Below are 16,305 nucleotides of genomic sequence, written 5' to 3'. Positions count from 1 at the left end.
CGAAGCGACTTATTGAAAATCGTTGACAGTGGCTTTTTCAGAGACTCCGCACATTCCTTCAGGAACAACGGTGGAAGATTGTCGCTCCCGGGTCCCTTGGAAGCGTCGAGTTTATTCAAAATAGTCCAAATTTCGAATTGCGTTATGTTGAAAAGTGGTAGATTCACATTCAACGTAGGGCAGTCTCTGATGCTGACAGGTGAAAAAGCTGGTGAGTTAGTGCTATACACACTTTCGAAAAAATCAGCGAGAAAGCAAAAAGGAAAAACGGCAGTTGAATGGCAAACGACCCCAACCTGATTACTTATTCATTCAGAGAAATTTCGTTTTACGTTCAACATAAACGGTACTCGGGAAGAGAACTAATCAGAGGCGTTTAAAGTAGGGAATGATTTTGGTGTGTCTAATGAGCAATTAGGAGGAAATTATGCTTCAGAAGAATTACAATTTTTTTCTTTCGGATTACAGTCCACAAAATTATTCCAATTGCAACGTGTAGCCTTCTCACCGAAGCAAAGTTCGGTCTATTCCCGACGTCAGCGTCGTTTCCCGGCCTTTGCTAGGTCACCGGAATTTCCGCGTAAGTGAAGACAAGAGATTTTCTCCCGTTATTGTGGGATGAAACGCCCAAAAAAAAAAAGGCATCGAGTTTCGGCGAAAGCAATGTCACCCAACAGCGATAACTCAATTAAGCTATGAAATTCATAAATTCAATAATTTATTTATGACAATCGCAAGAGCAGCGTTCGTTCGTCATCATGAATCCGCGAAAGATCCCAAAACAAACAAACTCCCTTTTTTCATTTCCGGTCGTCGAAAATCGTGCTAAATTATTCATCAATCAACCCCAGTCCCCGCGTTGCTTGCGCTAAAACAAGACTGCTAATGACACCAGTTGCAGGAAAATTCGACGATAATTACAAACCACACCCCCATCCACCCACAACCCTCTACGCAACGCTCCCACCCTCCGCCGATGTTCCAACTCATCAGAGGCGACGCCGAGGAGCTCTGCGAATCTGGATCATCGTTTCCGATGGAAATGATAGCGCTATGATTGGCGCACATTATTATTGCCCTTCAGACGGGTGGCCCAACCGCCCAATTTTGGGACGCCAAAGACAAAGAAAGAAATACGAAAATAAATGGAAAATAATTGAATAAACCGTTTTTAATTTTCCGCCACACTGCCGAAGATGTTCTAGGGATCGCTGGGATGGAATCCACCGCCCCGGAGCATCAGGTGGCTTTTACTGCTGCATCGTGCGTCGTTTTGGCACAGCGTGATTTATGGACGCCACCGTCGGGGGACATTTGTTGTTTCAAGAAATAAATATTAAATTAGTTGCTCTAGTTCGTTGGCTAAATGTATCCGTAATTGCGGGAATCTATCATAATCAGCGGTGTGCGGATATTTTGAATTAAATTACAGCGAGCGGATTGATATGTACTTGTCGAACAAAAATATACTTCTAGATGATGTTGCATTGATGGATATAATTGATTCTGCAGTGCTGATGATTGTAGTTCCGATTGAACCAAATAGATTATTATTTGTAACTCGAAATGTAATTAATTATAAGTCAATGTCGGTCGGTCACAAGATATACATTCTGTCAAATATTAGGCTGTCAAAAAAGTCCCGCGGTATTTTTTTTTGAATTTTCATTTGTTCATAAAATTAGTTACAATCATCTGTTTTGTTTGTGTTCATTCATTCGCTATCCAACTCTTGACGAGTAAAGTTCAGCGTCGGTATTGTGCGTTGCCACTTTTGCTATTGTGCTATTGGTACGAGTGAACCGTGTACGAGTGAAGGTCATTGCTGACGGCTTTCGACCTGACCATTTGTGAAGTGGAACGAAGGAACAAAGGAAGCAGCTCTCTTGCAGCGAGCCGGATTGCGGCTGTTGAACTGATTCGGCATAACGGGATCGCCATCGCGTGACTGTCACAAACGGGATTCATCATCACGTGGCTGCGTAAGCTATTCTTGCGCTATTGTGTTGTCTCCGTAGCGCGTAGCCTCTGTCTCTCCCTGATTAGGGCAGTAGAGCGCATTATTGGAACAACTTATATATTAAGGTACACATATTTATTATTAATATTATTATTCAATTCATTTGTTCATTGTTTGATATTATTATCATAATTTTTTTTTGCTATTTTTTTTTAAGATTATTGTTAAAATCAATAATAATTTAGAAATAAGACAGACATTTTTTTGAATGGAGAATAGTGGAGGATCTCCAGAGATGGAGATCTCCGATAATGAATCTCATACAAGATCTGGGAAAAAACATAAACGAGTCCCTCATAAGGAAGATAATTCTTCTGGGGACGAATCCGCTCATCCTACCAAGCCCCCCTCTAAGAAAATTGCAAGCCTCCCTTCTCAACCCACTGTTACTTCCACTCCCCCTCTCCCATCATCGATTTCGCTTCCCCCTTCTGATGCTTCCGATCCAACCCAATCCTCGTCCTCGTCCTCATTCTCATCCTCGTCCTCGTCCTCGTCCTCGTCTTCCCCCTCTGTTGTCTCCGCTCCACGTGTCAGAGTTTATCCAAAAGATGCACCTGGAACTGGCCCTTGGGTTGTTTTCCTCCGGCCAAAACCGAAAGGAAAAAACCTTAACGTGATTCAGATCATGAAAGATCTGGCCAGATACACTTCTGTATCTGAAATTCGCAGGGTTAGACCGAACAAATTGCGAGTTGTCGTGAATGAACGGAAACACGCAAACGAGATTGTTGCTGATCAACATTTCACTCTCGAATATCGAACATTTATACCCTCCCATAACGTAGAAATTGAGGGGGTGATAACTGAAACGGGTCTGACGAGCGAACAAATAAAAGCAGAAGGAAAAGGCAAGTTCAAGAAGCTCCCCTCAATGGAAGTGAAAATCTTGGACTGTCGCCAACTCGGGAAACTTTCCCATGATGGGGACCAAACTAAATTTACGCCGTCCGACTCGTTTCGAGTCACCTTTGCTGGTGCTGCCCTCCCTGACTACGTTATGGTGGACAAATTGAGACTACCTGTGCGACTCTTCGTGCCAAAGCCCATGACTTGCAACAAATGCAAGTCAGTTGGTCACACTTCGGATTATTGTGCCAACAAGGAGCGCTGTGCCACTTGCGGAGAGCAACATGAGGGGAAATCCTGCAGTGCGACTGAGCATAAATGTCCATATTGCGGGGGAACCCCACACGAGCTCTCAGTTTGTGAAAATTACAAGAGTCGCTGGGAGAAACAGAAGCGCTCTTTGAAGGAACGCTCGAAACGCACTTTTGCGGATATTTTAAAGGGCGCTTCTCCACTGTCCCAACAACAACAACCAATCAACACACAAAATGTCTTCGCCACGTTGTCCGTTGACGAAATAGAAGCGGACACAGCTAACGGGGGCACACCGTTCAATTTCCAAGGGAATCCCCGGCGCAAAAATGTGACCACTCCCAAAGTTCAAGGACAAGCCCCTCCGGTGATACCCCCTGTTAGCATGCCTAAAAAATCGAGTGCAGCGGACAAGCAAAATCAGGTTCCTCCTGGTTTCCGTGGGAATAATTCACCTTCGAATGGCCCAGCACTCGAGGGGACATCAAAAACCCCAACTGTCCCTGTTATTCCGTCCAGTTCAACTTCCCAATCGGGATTTATAAAGTTGTCTGACCTTTTGGACCAAATCTTCAAGTGTTTTAATGTTTCCGACTCCATCAGAACCCTTGTCATCTCAATGCTTCCAGTATTAAAGACAATTTTGCAACAATTGATGCAAACATGGCCCCTCCTTGCAATGATTATCTCTCTTGATGTCTAATTCAAATAGAGAGGTCGGAGATATCACTGTTTTACAGTGGAATTGTCGTAGTCTTATCCCTAAATTGGATACATTCAAATTTTTAATTCATAACTACAATTGTGATGTTTTTGCTCTGTCCGAAACTTGGCTTTCTTCGCGAGATGATATCTCTTTCCACGATTTTAATATTATACGCTTGGACCGTGATGATAGATACGGAGGGGTGCTTTTGGGGATCAATAAGTGCCACTCATTTTTTAGAATTGACCTTCCACCTATTGGAGGGATCGAAGCTGTTGCTTGTCATGCAAACATCAGAGGCAAAGACCTCTGTATTGTCAGCTTGTATTGGCCTCCGAGAGCTGCGGTTAGCCGCAAACAACTTGATGACATGTGCTCACTCCTTCCTGAGCCACGATTGATCTTGGGAGACTTCAACTCTCACGGAACTGCCTGGGGGGAACAGTACGACGACAATCGTTCATTGTTGATATATGACCTTTGCAACAGCTTCAATATGACCGTTTTGAACACTGGGGAAACAACACGTGTACCTAAACCTCCTGCTAACCCAAGTGCTCTTGACCTCTCGCTTTGCTCGAATTCACTATCGTTAGATTGCAAGTGGAATGTAATCCAGAACCCCAACGGTAGTGATCACTTGCCAATCAAAATTTTCATCACCATTGGGTCGAATTCTTCTGAATCTATAAACATGGCATATGACCTCACAAGACACATTGACTGGAAAAAATATGCGGACGCGATTGCTCTAGCCATCAATTCCAGAGATGGTTTACCTCCATTGGAGGAGTATAACTTCCTTTCTCGTTTGATCTATGACAGCGCGGTTCGCGCTCAAACGAAACCCATCCCAGGTTCCACTATTCGTCGAAGGCCTCCAAATCTATGGTGGGATAGCATATGTTCCAAGCTTTATGTAGAAAAATCGAATGCATTTAAAGCTTTTCGGAAACGTGGAACCCCTGAAAATTTTCAGACGTATTTGGACCTTGAGAATCAGTTCAAAAATTTGATCAAAGGGAAAAAACGTGCTTATTGGCGAAATTTCGTGGGAGGTTTGTCACGAGAAACGTCAATGAAAAAATTATGGAAAGTGGCTCGAAACATGAGAAATCGCTCTTCAACGAATGAAAGCGAAGAATATTCACATCGATGGATTTTTAATTTTGCACGGAAGGTTTGTCCTGATTCCGCTCCTGTGCAAAAAATTGTTCGAGATATACCACAAGGTAGGTGCGATCTTGATTCCGAGTTTTCGATGGTAGAATTCTCTCTTGCTCTGCTCTCATGTAACAATTCTGCTCCGGGATCGGATAGAATTAAGTTCAACTTGCTGAAAAACCTCCCTGATGTGGCGAAACATCGCTTGTTGAATTTATTCAATCGGTTTCTGGAGAATAATATTGTTCCAGATGATTGAAGACAAGTACGAGTTATAGCTATTCAGAAACCCGGAAAACCCGCGTCCGACTTCAATTCGTACCGCCCAATAGCAATGCTGTCTTGTATACGGAAATTGTTGGAGAAAATGATCTTGTTTCGCCTTGATCGATGGGTTGAAACGAATGGCCTACTCTCAGATACACAATATGGGTTCCGCAGGGGCAAGGGGACGAATGATTGTCTTGCGTTGCTTTCTTCAGAAATTCAAATGGCTTACGCCGAAAAAAAAAACAAATGGCTTCAGTATTCTTGGACATAAAGGGGGCCTTCGATTCTGTTTCAATAGAGGTTTTGTCGGACAAATTACACTCTCGGGGTCTGCTGCCTCTATTGAATAATATGTTATATAACTTGCTTTGTGAGAAACATTTGAACTTTTCTCACGGAGATTCGGCAGTAAGTCGGGTCTCTTACATGGGCCTCCCCCAGGGCTCATGTTTAAGCCCCCTTTTGTACAACTTCTATGTAAGCGACATCGACAATTGCCTTACACAAAATTGCAGCCTAAGACAACTTGCAGATGATGGAGTGGTGTCTGTCGTAGGACCAAACGAATCCGACCTGCAAGGACCCTTACAAGATACTTTGAACAATTTTTCAACCTGGGCCATTGGGCTAGGGATCGAATTCTCCACGGAGAAAACAGAGATGGTGGTTTTTTCTAGGAAGCATAGACCAGCAAAACCAAAGCTTCAACTTTTGGGTAAACCGATCACTCATGCTATGTCATTCAAGTATCTTGGGGTCTGGTTCGACTCCAAATGTACTTGGGGGGTCCATATTAGGTATCTGAGTAAAAAATGCCAACAAAGAATAAACTTTCTCCGTACAATTACCGGCACCTGGTGGGGAGCCCACCCAGAAGATCTTATAATGTTGTATCGAACAACTATTCTCTCAGTGATGGAGTATGGCAGTTTCTGTTTTCAATCAGCTGCCAAAACACACCTCATTAAACTCGAGCGAATTCAGTATCTTTGTCTCCGTATCGCGTTGGGATGTATGCCCTCAACGCATACCATGAGTCTCGAGGTTTTGGCAGGCCTACTCCCACTAAAAGATCGCTTCAATTTATTATCTCTTCGGTTCTTCATCCGGTGTAAGGTCATGAACCCATTGGTGATCGGAAATTTTGAGCAGCTGATCGAGCTAAATTTTCACTCCGGATTCATGAGTTCATATCATGAATTCATCTCCATGCAGGTTGATCCTTCTTCGTATATTCCCAACCGTGTTTGTTTCCCTGACTACATCAATTCCTCTGTGCATTTTGATCTGTCCATGAAGCAAGATATCCATGGATATTCAGATTACCAACGATCGAGGATCGCTCCAACGATCTTCGATGAAAAGTATGGGGGTATCAATTGTGATAATATGTACTTTACTGATGGGTCCACTATAAACGAGTCCGCAGGATTTGGAGTGTTCAACGAATTTTTTAGCACCTCACACAGTCTTCAGAATCCTTGCTCAGTGTATATTGCTGAATTGGCAGCAATTCATTGGGCGCTGGACAGCGTCGCCTCACGACCTGTTGAACACTATTACATTGTAACGGATAGTCTTAGCTCTGTCGAAGCTATCCGTTCAGTGAGGCCGGAAAAGCACTCGCCGTACTTCCTTGAGAGAATACGAGAAATTTTGAGTGCTTTATCCAGACGCTGTTATGTCATTACCTTTATCTAGGTCCCTTCACATTGCTCCATTCCGGGTAATGAGAGGGCTGACTCATTAGCAAAGGTAGGTGCAATTGAAGGCGATATTGATCAGCGTCAAATCGCCTTCAATGAATTTTATTCTTTAGTCCGCAAAAATACCATCGCTAACTGGCAACGCAAGTGGAATGAAGATGAATTGGGCCGGTGGTTTCACTCGATTATCCCTAAGGTTAGCCTCAAACCGTGGTTCAAAAGTCTGGACTTTAGTCGGGACTTTATTCGCACCTTCTCCCGACTCATGTCCAATCACTGTTCGTTAGATGCACTACTCTTCCGTTTCAATCTTGCCAGCAGCAATCTCTGCGTTTGTGGCCAAGGTTATCACGACATCGAGCACATTGTTTGGTCGTGCGAGGTGTATCTGGTTGCCAGATCGAATTTAAAAAACTCCCTTCGGGCCCGAGGAAGACAGCCCAATGTGCCGGTGAGAGATGTGTTGGCTCGGTTAGACCTTGATTACATGTCCCATATATATGTTTTCCTTAAAGCTATAGATCTTCGTGTGTGATTGCCCCTACATCCTTATACCCTCCTTTCCTTCCTTTGCGGGTAATTCGTCCCCTTGCTATAAATAGTAGAATAAGTTGAAATGTAAATACACTATAGATATACGAATAGATTTATAAATTGAGTGTTCATCAACATTGTTACAATTTCCTTATATCCCATCCTTCTCCTAAAAATATGTCACCCTCCTAAACTCGAGTACACCGCGAGTAATCGGTTTTCCACCTTACTAACCATAGATGTAAGAAAATTGTTTATATATATAGTTTTAAAATTATATTTAAGAATTCGGCTCCTTTAAACTTAAGTAACTGAGCCTGTAAAAATAAACGAATTAAAAAAAAAAAAATCTGTTTTGTTTGCGCTTTCTGACCTGGTGGACAACATTTTGAATGCTTTGAATATTAATGACTCTCTTAAAAGCATAGTATTATGTTTGCTTCCGGTAGTGAGAACATTCTTGAAAGAAAAATGTGCCTTTTTAGCAGCGTTCATTTCCCTCGATGCCTGATTCAGTGCAAGAGGTCAAGGAATTGACCACTGTAATACAGTGGAATTGCAGAAGCATCATCCCTAAACTAGATCAATTTAAATTTTTAGTTCATAACTCTAACTGTGATGTATTTTCCCTCTGTGAAACATGGCTTTCTTCAACCGATGAGCTGAATTTCCACGATTTCAACATTATTCGCCTCGATCGAAATGACTCGTTTGGTGGCGTACTATTAGGGATTAAAAAATGTCACTCCTCCTATAGAGTCACTCTCCCATCGATGACAGGCATTGAAGTTGTTGCTTGCCAGACACAAATCAATGGCAAAGACCTCTGCATTGCTTCGATATATATCCCTCCCAGAACTACGGTAGGCCGCCATCAGTTCTTTGATACTATCGAGGCAATGCCGGAGCCGCGGTTAATCTTAGGTGATTTCAACTCCCATGGTACAGCATGGGGATCACTCTACGATGACAACCGTGCCACTTTGATTTATGATCTGTGCGACAATTTCAAATTGACAGTTTTGAATACTGGGGAAGCAACCAGAATAGCCAACCCTCCTGCACGGGCAAGCATGCTAGACATATCTCTATGCTCTTCTTCGTTATCCCTGGATTGCATGTGGAAGGTAATCCAAGATCCCCACGGTAGTGATCACCTACCAATAATTTTATCGATCGCTAATGAATCAAGCTTTCGTGAGTCAGTCAATATTTCGTATGACGTCACGAAGAATATTGACTGGAGAACATTTGCGGAAATAATATCTGAAGCAATTGTTTCAATGCATGAACTTCCTTCACTCGAAGAGTATAACTTTATATCGAGTTTGATTTACGAAAGTGCACTTCAAGCTCAAAAGAAACGTGTACCGGCTACCACTTTCCGACGTCGTCCTCCATCACTTTGGTGGGACAAGGAGTGTTCAAAGGTCTACCTTGAAAAATCATCCGCTTTCAAAAAATTCAGAAAAACTGGATTAGTGGAATGGTTTCTAAAGTACCAAGCTCTAGAAACCAAACTAAAAGGTCTGATTAAAGCAAAAAAGCGTGGATATTGGCGAAAGTTCGTCAATGGTTTGTCAAGGGAGACCGCTATGAGCACTCTTTGGAATACGGCTAGGAGAATGCGTGGCTGGAACCATACAAATGAAAGTGAGGAATACTCTGACCGTTGGATTTTTAACTTTGCAAGGAAGGTTTGCCCCGACGCCGTTCCTGCACAAAACGTCGTACGCGACAATCCACTTCAAAGCGATTATGAGAATTTTTCGATGGTGGAATTCTCAATTGCCCTTCTCTCATGTAACAATTCAGCTCCGGGGTCGGACAAGATTAAATTCCACTTGTTTGAAGAATCTTCCCGACTTGGCAAAACAGCGTTTGCTGAACTTGTTCAACAAGTTTCTGGAGCTGAATATTGTCCCGCATGACTGGAGACAAGTGAGAGTCATAGCCTTACGGAAACCCAACAAGCCGGCTAGCGATCACAACTCGTATAGGCCGATTGCAATGTTATCCTGTATTCGTAAATTGTTAGAGAAAATGATTCTACTTCGTTTGGACAAGTGGGTCGAAACGAACAATTTGCTGTCAAATACGCAGTTTGGCTTCCGCCGAGGTAAAGGGACAAATGATTGTCTCGCGCTGCTATCTTCTGAAATCCAAATCGCATTTGCTCGCAAAGAACAAATGGCTTCCGTTTTCCTCGATATCAAAGGGGCATTTGATTCAGTCTCCATGGAAATTCTCTCAGAGAAGCTTCATAATCGTGGACTTTCACCAATACTCAACAATTTCCTGTACAATTTACTGTCAGAAAAGCACATGATTTTCTCTCATGGCAGCTCGAAATCTTCTTGTTACAGTTTTATGGGCTTACCACAAGGCTCCTGCATAAGCCCCCTCTTGTACAGTTTTTACGTCAATGATATAGATGATTGTCTAACTAGAGATTGCACGCTGAGACAACTTGCAGACGATGGAGTTATTTCCATCACGGGTACTAATCCCGTCGTTCTGCAAAAGTCGTTGCAAGATACCCTGAACAATCTGTTCACGTGGGCCCTCAAGCTGGGTATCGAATTCTCTACGGAGAAAACTGAAATGGTCGTTTTTTCTAGGAAGCACGAATCCGCCCAATTCCAGCTTCACCTATCCGGCGAAACGATCCAACACTCTATGTTTTTCAAATACCTGGGTGTATATTTGGGGGAGACACATTGCGTATTTGAAACAGAAATGCCAGCAAAGAATCAATTTTCTCCAAACAATTACCGGAACATGGTGGGGTGCCCATCCAGGAGGCCTCATTCAGTTGTACAAAACAACGATATTATCAGTGTTAGAATATGGCAGTTTTTGCTTCCGATCAGCTGCCAGGATTCATATTCTCAAGCTGGAGAGAATACAATATCGTTGCTTGCGTATAGCCATGGGGTGTTTGCATTCGAAACATACGATGAGTCTCGAAGTCTTGGCAGGAGTACCCTCGCTTACTCTTCGGTTCACAGAATTATCCTACAGATTTCTCATCCGTTGCAAGATCATGAATCCATTGGTGATTGATAACTTCGAAAATCTACTCCAACTGATTCCTCAGTCAAGTTTTATGTCTTTATACCATGAGTACCTTACCCACGACGTGCACCCTTCACCAGGCATCTCCAACCAAGTTTGCTTCCCATACTTTTGCAATTCCTCTGTCATTTTTGATCTGTGCATGCGACAAAAAATCCATGGAATCCCAGATCACCTACGCTCCGATTATATTCCGGTGATATTTTCGGCAGAATATGGGAAAGTTAGATCTGATAAAATGTTCTTACTGACGGTTCATTCATAAACGGGTCCACTGGCTTCGGCATCTTCAATGAAAATTCCAGTGCCTCTTTCAAACTTCTGAAGTGGTCTCACGGTTGCGCTTGTTGTCCGGAGTAAGCAAACGCGGCACCCATCGCGCTGACAGCCTTCTCATGCCCAAAATTTCATGCAGGATATGACCCACGCGGTCTTTTGAGACGCCTACTGTTTCAGCTATCTCGCGCACCTTCAATCGGCGGTCTGCCAATACGAGATCGTGGATTTTTGTCACGTTCTCCTCCGTGGTAGCCGTTTTCGGGGCACCTGGGCGTGGCTCATCAAAAACCGACGTGCGACCACGTTGAAGCTCGTTCAACCAATTTTTGACGGTCGCCATCGAAGGAAAAGAGTCACCGTATACAGCAACCAAGCGCTCTTTGAATTCGCTGCGCGATTTCCCTTCCAAAAACAAGAATCGAATCACCGACCGATATTGCTCTTCTTCCATTCTAAAATTCGCGGACATGCTCGCTTCCACATACGGTCAAAACAAAACTACGAGTCCGATTCGGCTGAAAGTTTGACAGTAGCCGTTAATGAGAATGTACTTCACGATAGTAATCTCTCTTGCGATACTGACATTCTCGGGCGATGAGGCTAAGTACTTACCGGACCGCCCTCGTACGGTGTCCCAATATACCACGTAACTTACGATATCGACTAATTAAGTCCTTCAAAACTGTCAACATGGACGTCAAACAATACTAAGTTAATATTCTCAGAAATATTGTTTACAGACCTATTTATAATATTTATATCACGGGCAGAACTGGCAACAATCGAAGGAGGATTTCTTGGGTAAGTAAAGTTTCAAAACCTGGATGATAATTTCGAGATTAAGCTTCTTCTTGATTTTACATTCTTCCGGTCAACCGTGGTAGAAAATTCCTGCCAAGGAATTCCATTGAGAATTGTAAGGCAGTACGCTTTGCCGCCCATAAGTTTCCTCGAGCGCTTCTTTGCCTCCAAATTCTGTCCTGTATTTTAGCCCGGCACAATCTGGACCCAGAAACTTCTTGATCCAGGTCAATTTTTCGCTTTTTGAACGTAGAATTGCGTTTTTTTCACGTAGAACTACGTTCATTAACGGTACCGAATCAGAAAACAGGTCACGGTTTTATGAAAAAAAGTTAACGTTAATAACTAATTTTGCCGCGAACGGATTTTGGCGATTTACATACCAAACGAATCTGAAATTCCCTAAGATTTGTTTGATATGCTATACATTACAATCCCATGGTGTAAAAATGGTTACAATTCATGAAAATTATAAGCGTTTCCGTTTTCCCATACATTTGTTCTGTCATTTGTGTGCTTTCCCGAACAGAGCTGTAAATAACGAGCAACTTATGGGAGCAACGAAGGGGAAATCGTAAGACTTAAGGTAATATTATATTATCAGGCACGTAGCGTAACCGGCACGGCACGTTTCATGCAAGACAAATATTATTGCGTGTGTTTCAAATGTGTATGCGTATATATAGCGGAACGGCTCCGGGCATACACAGCACGCTTCAGACAAATGCATGAAGGAATTCTCGAAAAGAATATTTTGCCGGTGCCGGGCACGAACTACATGGGCGAGTAGCACCATACATACAAACCCAACGTCGAAGTTCGTGGTGTGGGTGCGTTCGTCGCTCTTCGGTACGACATCGGTTCAATCACCAGTAGCATTTCTCCGCTCCGTCTGCGCTGCCGGTCCGTACAGAGAAGTTGCTACGCCTGATGATATGAATACATCATGTATTTATCTGCCGGTGTCGGTACGTGCCGTTTACGCTACGTGCCTGATAATATAAAACGGCCTTTAAAGTCTCCGTGAACAAAGGAAAAGAAGAAGAACGAAGGGGAATATCTGCCCAGAGTATAAACAGTGGATCTCGCTGAGGTAAACTTTGTGATAGAGGCGAATGAACTGCAAAGTTTAAAGCCTCTTAAAAACAAAGAAAGAAGAAGAAGGTAAACTTTGATTCTTCGTGAGGACACCGACTGAACAACATCGTTGCTGGGCGAGCTGGATGGTGAGGAGTGAAGGGGTAATACGAGGAAAAATTAAAGTTTTCTAAGGGCCTTTTTGAAGGTTAGAGACGAATGAACTAAAGAAGTTTAAAGTCTCACATGTCTTAGTTTCGGATTGAGCTGTGGACGCGACCAAATTACTGATTCGCTGATGTCTCTAGCATTGCAATAATTGCATCAAACTGACGCCATTGCATTAAGGTTCTGAGCTACACAATTGTGTGGGGAATCATCAAGCTAGGCTATCGTCAGCTGAACAAGAAAATATATGTTTTGGAATTTTGTTTGTGATTTGGTTTCGTATGACGGTAGCAAAACTCTGTCCACAAAGGATGACAGCTAAGCTGATCTAGACCGGAAATATTAACAAAAAGGGTTTCTGTTGAGAAGAGCGCAAAACGGAGATAAGTGTGTGCATATTTAAGGTGAAGGTGGAAGCTAGCCATTGTAGTAGTAAAGGTAAACCCACGTGTAAAAATGGGGTAATAGTGTTTGTGAGAGAAGAGCAAAGCACATGTAAATAGATCAATTCACTTATCGGACTGTGTGGCGCTTCATTGACACGAGTCTTTGAATACATTTGAAAAAAAAAAAACAATTCAATAGCTTCAGTAGATGTATGAACAAAATGTTCCGATGAACAATTGCAAACATAAATATATATAGAAGGTGCATTTGCATATGAAGTAAAATTGTGATTATACTCGAGCGTAACATGAGCAAATTTATAACACATGCGAATTGGGGCTCTTTTGATATTAACAAGTTCTTCCGCAGAGTAACTCGATGTTGATAATTCCTTAATATTTTCCTTCGTTGGTCGTATTGTTATCACATATTCACGTTGGAGAGCCTTAACCCTTCTCTTCGTTGGCCGAGACATTTTGATTGAATGTAATACTTTTCCGTTTATTGTTTTTGAAAGCATAGACAGCCGTGGCAGTGTTCCGAGCTCTGCAATATAATTTTCTTACCCAATCTTAAAGTTGCTGAAACTTACATTATAGACCCATTAAACGTAAAAATAATGATTGTATTGATATCAACACAATTTTATTCTATTGATTTTCATGACATGAAACGCTATGACTCAGGAATAACATTTTATTGAGTGGTTTTGATAGCTGTTTCGATGATGTTGTCTGGCATCAGTGTCGAAAAAATAACGATACTTCACCAATGCAAACAAAACCATTGCCGAAGATTGAAAAATGAAAATTTAACTTTCAGATCACTTGCTCGAGTTTCCCGACGTTTTTCACTATACAGTGCGACAGCAGATGAAAATTTAATATCTTGTGAGTAATCGATTAGAGTTTGGTTGATATTACTTGATGGGAAGTGTGCGAGAACGATCATTTTCTTCACACTGTTTCGCAAAAAAAAATTTTTTCTGGCGAGGGGTGAGGGAGGGAGATGAAAAAAATTAGCGCCATTGTGGCTAGCTTCCACCTTCACCGTAATTGCTTCAAGCCATCGATATATAGATATTTGTGTGTGTACGTGCGTGCATTTTAACGTATTGCGCTGTTGCTGGTGAACATGTCGATCGAACGTGGTGACATGCAGGGGAGATAGCGGGAGGGAAATATTTGCGCTAGGGTATTAGTAAGGAATCTCTGCTGAGGCAAATATTCAGCCTTTTCCAAGCAGTTGACATTGTTTGTTTTCCGTTATCATAAAGGCTCCGTTGGTGCCTTTGACGTTGCATCAATGCATTGAACTGACGCTATGGTAAAGCAGGTGTTAAGGTTGTGCACCAAAAAATTATTTGGGAACACCAAGTTATTCTATAAGTTATAATAAGTTATTAATTTATTTGGGTTCGCGTGCCAGTTGCAAAACTCGCTTCAACTAGGATTGCATTTGGGCTAATCTTGATCATAATGAAGTAGTGCTACTCTTTTCGAGGTTGTTGAGATTAACAGGTCACCAAGAAAGAAATGTCGTTCTGGGATTTTGTATGTGATTTGGTTTCACTTGCCAGTAGCAAAACTTTCTCCAGTAAGGATGATAACTGTTCTTATCTTGAGCATGTATTGTTCTGCGAGGACAAGAATGAATCATCAAACAATAATCGTCAAATGATTCTACAAGATAAACATATTTCAGGGCGACCAAACTGGAGAATGGTTATTTCTAAAATTTCGTAGCATTATAAAATAATATTCGCAGTTATAAACAAGCGACTTGAATTAAACTACAGCATAGTTCTACGTCAACAATGCGGTCGTGTCTTGGACACAACCTCCTATATTTTTTCTTTTTTGCCACTTTCCTCGATGACAGTATTTTGTTCCTCTTGAAAAGATCCACTACTTTCACATGCATTTTGTATATGTATACATTATCGCCGAACCGTTTCAAAATGTCATACACCGTCACTTCAAATGTTTTACTAGCTCCACATCTAGAAAGATTTATTTGTTCGATTTTGGTGATTTTCCGATATCTGCATCGTGTAGAAGACTGTACGACTGAACATTTTTCAATTTTTGTATCAAATTGGTACCACTGTCAGTGGTCATTTTGAGCGCGATCTGTCATTTAGTTCGGTTACATCGTCGTTAATAACAAGTAAACTTTTATGCTTGGCGATGTTTGATATGGTCAAAGATATTGAGTGCAATATTGTGGTGTAAACAATTTTTTTGACGTGGGACTACGTCTAACCGGAATATATGAGGGTAAAATGAAAACATTAACACTGAACATGCAGGAAAAAATGCAAGATTTCGAATGCTTATAACTGGAACATTTTCTACTGGATCGGAAAGATGTTTGCATCAATTGATAGGGAATATTTCTACGTATCTATCACAATTCATAAATTGTTATTTTTCATTAGATAAATAATTCAATAACTGTAAAATGTTTAGCGTTATCTAAACGCCCTAACTGCCTCTTTTTGATTGGCCCGCTTTACGGTTTCCCCAACACAGACTTCAAAACCAAGCAGCCTTGGGGAAATCGGAATTGCAAATCGGAGACGAATGAATCGTAAGATTTAAAGTCTCCGTAAACAAAGTAAAAGAAGGAGAAGAAGAATTGCAAATACATGAAATTAGGGGGACTTTTGTTCTCTCCGAAATGTGTTCCCTAACACAGACTTCAAAACCAAGCAGCGTTGGAGAAATCGACATTGCAAATACATGCAAGTAGGGGGAGCTTTTGTTCCCACCGAAATGTGTTTCCTTAACACAGACTACAAATCCAAGGAGCTTGGGAAAATTGGCATTGCAAATTCATGCAAGTCGAGGGAATTTTTGTTCCGACTAAAATGTGTTTCCTCAACATTGGCTTCAGAACCAAGGTTTCTAGAGAAATTGGGATTGCAAATTCATGCAGCTCGGGAGTATTCTTGTTGTTGAATCTGTCACGGTCTCACAACGCAAATATATTAAATTCAATTGAATTCGGAA

Source organism: Toxorhynchites rutilus, chromosome 1, assembly GCF_029784135.1.
Source record: "Toxorhynchites rutilus septentrionalis strain SRP chromosome 1, ASM2978413v1, whole genome shotgun sequence".
In the NCBI taxonomy this organism is placed as follows: domain Eukaryota; kingdom Metazoa; phylum Arthropoda; class Insecta; order Diptera; family Culicidae; genus Toxorhynchites; species Toxorhynchites rutilus.
The sequence above is the reverse complement of the archived record's forward strand: the minus strand, read 5'-3'. Positions refer to the sequence as shown.